At 36.9% G+C, this 5,545-nt stretch overlaps 2 long non-coding RNA genes across 3 annotated transcripts; one reads left to right on the forward strand and one right to left on the reverse strand.

Annotated features, from left to right (window-relative positions):
- Nucleotides 1-875: 875 nt before the first annotated feature.
- LOC129423075 (uncharacterized) lies at nt 876-3,011 on the forward strand. 2 transcript variants are annotated; one of them, XR_012369691.1, is made up of 5 exons: nt 876-1,450; nt 1,991-2,073; nt 2,171-2,302; nt 2,391-2,491; nt 2,602-3,011. It is a non-coding gene; the product is annotated as an uncharacterized lncRNA (long non-coding RNA). The 2 variants fall into 2 exon arrangements; XR_012369690.1 differs by having other exon boundaries at nt 877-1,450; nt 2,391-3,011.
- LOC129455775 (uncharacterized) lies at nt 2,488-4,521 on the reverse strand. The gene is made up of 3 exons (XR_012369692.1): nt 3,991-4,521; nt 3,107-3,243; nt 2,488-2,787 (listed from the first exon to the last, which is right to left on the reverse strand). It is a non-coding gene; the product is annotated as an uncharacterized lncRNA (long non-coding RNA).
- Between the last annotated feature and the right edge of the window lie 1,024 nt (nt 4,522-5,545).

Below are 5,545 nucleotides of genomic sequence, written 5' to 3' on the forward strand. Positions count from 1 at the left end.
TCAAACGCACCCGCGCACACACACTCGCACCCGCGCACACACACTCGCACACGCGTGCGCGCGCCCGCACACACACACACACACACACACACACGGCCCGCGCGGCCCCACACACATACACACCCTCGCGCACTCTCTCTCTTTCTCTCTCTCTCTCTCTCACACACACACACACACACACACACACACACACACACACACACACACACACACACACACACCCGCGTGCTCACACACACACTAATGCACGCACCCGCGAGCACACGCATACTCGCAAGCACGCCCGCGCGCGCGCGCACACACACACACACACACACACACACAGACGCACATCCACACACACGCACATCCACACACACGCATATCCACACACACACGCAAGCACCCACACAAACATCACAAAGACATATATATTAAGATGATCCATTAATGCAATCCAAAGATGACACGTTTAACAATGTAAATTTACAACATATAGTGTATCTTTACATTCTGACTATCCGTTTTCTTTCATAACTCTGTTATTCTGTTTATTTTCAAATGTATATTACTCTCACAGTAACAAAAGAAACATGATCACTCAAAACAGCACGAATAAGAGATATTGCGCTACGGTCCCTAAGCTGTGCGTGAAAAAGAAACTGCAAACGCGGAAGGGTCGCGTCTTTTAAGGTGGAACGAAAAGCGTCAATAAGAAGCTGCGAATAAGAAGCTAGATTCAGCCTCGTTACCGTCCTCCTAATGCTTAATCTAATACAAAAATGCGTCTCAATTCAGTTTGGTTTCGCTTTTATGCATGACTTAGAAAATAGACTGCAGGACTTGCTTGATGTTAAAAGAGCCATTAAGAGAGATAAAAGTTCGGTACCTGATTAATGTTAAAGAGCACCTATTATGAGATACACGTTTTTAAACATCCTTTTGTGTGTAAGTGTGTATTAGTACATGCTAACGATATTCAAAAAGTACATACCTCAAAGAAAACGATGACGCGAGTTATCGTCTCTAACGTTCGAGGACTACAAAAAACACTCGGATTGTAGGCAACAGTTTACTTCCTGGGATTGGTGACGTAGATAAGACCAACATTATCATAGTTCAGCCCTCTCTGCTTGGCTTGGGTACGCCCTCAAAGACGGGGGTGGAGAGCGCTGAGTCAGAAGAGAGCTAAAATGGCGGAGGTTGGGAGTCCCTGCTTTGACCCTGTTTGCAAACTCTTGTTTCATTGTTTAAGCGATTAAATCTCTCGAGTAGACGCTGTCTCTTTAGATGCAAGGGCAAAATAGCACTTTATGGACTAACACAGAGGACATCATGTTTAATACGGTTCCGGAAAAATCCAGTCAGAAGTTGTTCACGGAGTTTTCACAATAACTGCTTCTCATGAACCAAAGCTGCGCGACGTCTCCTCCTGAAAGTTGGATTACCGTGCACTTCTGGATCACAGGCTGTAAGTATTCATGTTTATTATTTGCCTTTACTGTAAGTTACGTTACCTGTAACCGGAGCTTAACATTATGTGCTTGTAGAGCTCAGATATAGATCTGTGTGCTAAGCTTGCAAGCTAATTGTTTTGTGTTGTAATAATGTATTTCATAAACAACGAACCATATTTACACACGTGTATGTTGAATTATGCAGACTATCGTTTTTATCTATGTTTATTTAGACGTGTTTACAAACTTGCTAAGCTGTTCCAGCTAAACTGTTAACTTACCGGTAAAGTTTGTTCTCATGATCAAACTCAAGAAACTCTAAGTACAGATGATTTGTTTAACGTTATATGTATTTTACTGTTGTTTTTACTTTAAGCTTTCTTAGATTTTGAAACGAAGTAAACACGTAATGTGTGTTGCTAATGTTGGGCCATGTAACATGTAATACATTAACGTTTTAATGAATAGTCTAACGATTTATAATCGTTGTACTCTATTGTTATAATATGTCTTTTTGACTGAATACATGTTTGTTTTATTTGTGTATATCCTAGATTCGCAGCTGGACACATCCTTCTACACTGTATGCAAACATGCAACATCATTACACACAGTACAAGGCATATGAGGAGCAAAGGTGTGTAACACATATGATGTATTTAGCTAGTGAAACCACTACCAGTCTTAAATGTATAACTGATGATGACAAAGTTTTTTTCTCTGCATAATCATAGGAACCCAGGCAGTAGCATCGTTTCACAATGTTTCAATCACCATCATCAGTGGATGCCTTTGCCGTCCGTAGCCTGAGATTTCAGATTTGCAGCAAAAAATGTGACTTTCCCATTTATTGGAATGCTGTGCAGGTATTTAGGTATTTTAGTTACTGTGTTAAATAAAGTAAAGTAGTATTTACTTTTAGAATAAATGAATTGCATATTTATATTTTTACAGGTTGTACCTTGCAGCCATCCATTACAATGTCACCAAGCCATAACAAAAGCAGGAGAGGGAAAGTACAAGGCTATGTTCCCAAAACACACAAGTGACATACTGTAAGCAGTAATGTTTTATTTCAAATACATTCATAATTAAAAACTTAATGTATGAAGCAGGGAAATAAATTATCAAAACAAAAGATTTATTGACTGCAATATTTGTACAGTTATGTGGATGATGTGATCAGGCTTGTGTTTGATGAGGTATTTGAAGATAAGCTGAAGGAAACCCCGATTCCAATGGACCTGGCATCACAGTTTGAGAGACCTTCAAAGGAGGACGTGATTGCATGCCATCTTCAGTGCAGGGGTCGTCGGAAGCCAACATTCCGATCAGGAAGCTCCAAGCATATCTGGAGAACAACACACGACAGGATGATAACCCTAAAGTGTCGTCTTAGATAGCACCAGCTGACAAAGCTTTGATATGCCATTTATCTGAATAGATAGCTGTAAGAAGTGAATTGAACAATTTTTTGAAAGAAGAGCACTATATGGTTACTAAAGTATGTTTATTTGTATATTGTTTAACAGTTAAATATATATTTGTAATAAATAAACTTTTGACTGACTACTATATTTTCTTTAAAGTTACATCTTTTGTTCTTTTGGGTACTTTGTTACTATAATAATACTTTAGTGTTATTGGTTTAAAAATGTAATAAAACTTACTCTAGTCCTGCGCCTCAAAGGCTTATAGTCGGTACAATAAATGTTCTGTGTGTAGGGATTTAGACAATTTGTGCAAAACCTGGATGATGAATCACGCAGGTAAGAGGCCCTGGAACCTGTTGCATTCTCCTTAAAACCTAATAAGTAAAAACATAGCACAGTCAAATAGTATGTAAGCAGTATTTTATAATGAAGTTTACTATAGTAAAATAATGTAGAAATTACCAAGTGAAATCGTTTTATAATCATTTCAACAAATACTTTCTATGTGCTACATTTGGTGTTTCCATATAGTTTGCACAGTAATAGAGTATGTAAACAGTCTTTTATAATACATTTTACTATAGTAAAATAATGTAGAAATTACCAAGTGAAATCGTTTTATAATCATTTCAACAAATACTTTCTATGTGCTACATTTGGTGTTTCCATATAGTTTGCACAGTAATAGAGTATGTAAACAGTCTTTTATAATACATTTTACTATAGTAAAATAATGTAGAAATTACCAAGTGAAATCGTTTTATAATCATTTCAACAAATACTTTCTATGTGCTACATTTGGTGTTTCCATATAGTTTGCACAGTAATAGAGTATGTAAACAGTCTTTTATAATACATTTTACTATAGTAAAATAATGTAGAAATTACCAAGTGAAATCGTTTTATAATCATTTCAACAAATACTTTCTATGTGCTACATTTGGTGTTTCCATATAGTTTGCACAGTAATAGAGTATGTAAACAGTCTTTTATAATACATTTTACTATAGTAAAATAATGTAGAAATTACCAAGTGAAATCGTTTTATAATCATTTCAACAAATACTTTCTATGTGCTACATTTGGTGTTTCCATATAGTTATGTAGTACGTTATAATTACCTTTTGGATGTCTTTGCAACACATTTTCGTCTTCGTTTAGCATTCTGGCAGAGCTAAGGACACCTAAAAAAGTTAAATCCAATCGCATTCATTGACGGAGATCGTTTATATCGTAACGGCCTTCTGAACTCTCTGGATCGAGCTCGAAGTGGTAAGGCAGTACAGACACCATCGTTTATAGAGAAATATAACGCTTGTTTACGTTGCCTCTGAGGCTGTGACTCTCTCAGTCAGAACCGGTGTGTCAACCCACACGTAGTCAGGGGCGTAACCTTTCAAACACACGACGAACCCAGCTGACCAATAACAGTTGAGTAGTCATCTGACCAATCCGATTACACTAGACATTTTGGGAGGCGGAGACAGGAACTAAACCGAGCGTTTTTCAGACAGTGGGAAATCGGTGAGGTATGTAAGCAATTTATAAGACTCACAATGCATTAGTTCAAGTTTTAATAACATGTATGTACTATGGGATACTGCATTTACGTGCTAACGTGCCAATTTATTAGCATAATTGGTGCTCTTTAAAGAGTTATTAAGAGCGACAAGACTCAAAAGCGATCCCCTCACGCTGACTGACTGATATCTGAAGCGCGTGCACACAGACGCGCGAGTGCGCGACCCGGATATATAGACATCTACACAAAATTACAGTTTTACAAATATCTGTTTTGATAAGAATTCACGCAGGTAGGCTCTATAATCTGTTATGTTTTAAGTAAATGTTTGGTTAACTGTTGGGTAAAACTATCTGATGTGTAACATTATATTAGATCACTTAGATTTTAAGCAGTCTGTCACAATGTCAATCAAACAAAAGGAAAAAAAGTTGAACATACATTGATGATGTTTTTGCTTTGTGTGTGCTAAATCTAATAGTTTTACCAGTGATTTTAAGGTATTGATGTGGTAATATAATGTATGGATGTGGAAATGTTTGTGGTAATTTGACTCTTTCAACTTCAAACACGTGTAGTTCTGTCATATTTTGTTATATTTCAACAAATCATGCATTGTTCTATGTTTTAATAGAGAATGTCAAAATATGGACAACTATTTTTTTTAAATTTGCTAATTCCGACTCAACTTGCCAGCACAGGTCACAAATAATGCAGCAGCAAACAAAAATGGAGAAAGAAAAATCTTCTGAAAGGAAAATTCATATACAAAACAATGGCTGGTGATTCTGTTAAAATGTAAACAGGCTGTTGTTAACATACATTTGCATAAAGCATCTATATATGTATATGTGATTAGAATATTGAAAACCTGAAAAGTGTTAAATTAGGGTAAATTTAGAATGGATAAAAATGTGCGATTAATTTGCGATTAATCGCAGTTAACTCATGAAATCATGCGATTAATCTAGATTAATTTTTTTAATCCATTGACAGCCCTAATATTTATATATATAAATACTATCGGGGTATGTGAACGGCTAAGCGAATTAAACTGGTTCCACCGGTGGTCGCTGGTCAGGCATCGGCTGGGCATCTCGTAGAAGGACGGTCAGTAGATCAGCGGTGTGATGACCTTCACGGTTGCAGGATCT

The sequence above is a fragment of the Misgurnus anguillicaudatus genome, chromosome 5 (assembly GCF_027580225.2).
Source record: "Misgurnus anguillicaudatus chromosome 5, ASM2758022v2, whole genome shotgun sequence".
In the NCBI taxonomy this organism is placed as follows: domain Eukaryota; kingdom Metazoa; phylum Chordata; class Actinopteri; order Cypriniformes; family Cobitidae; genus Misgurnus; species Misgurnus anguillicaudatus.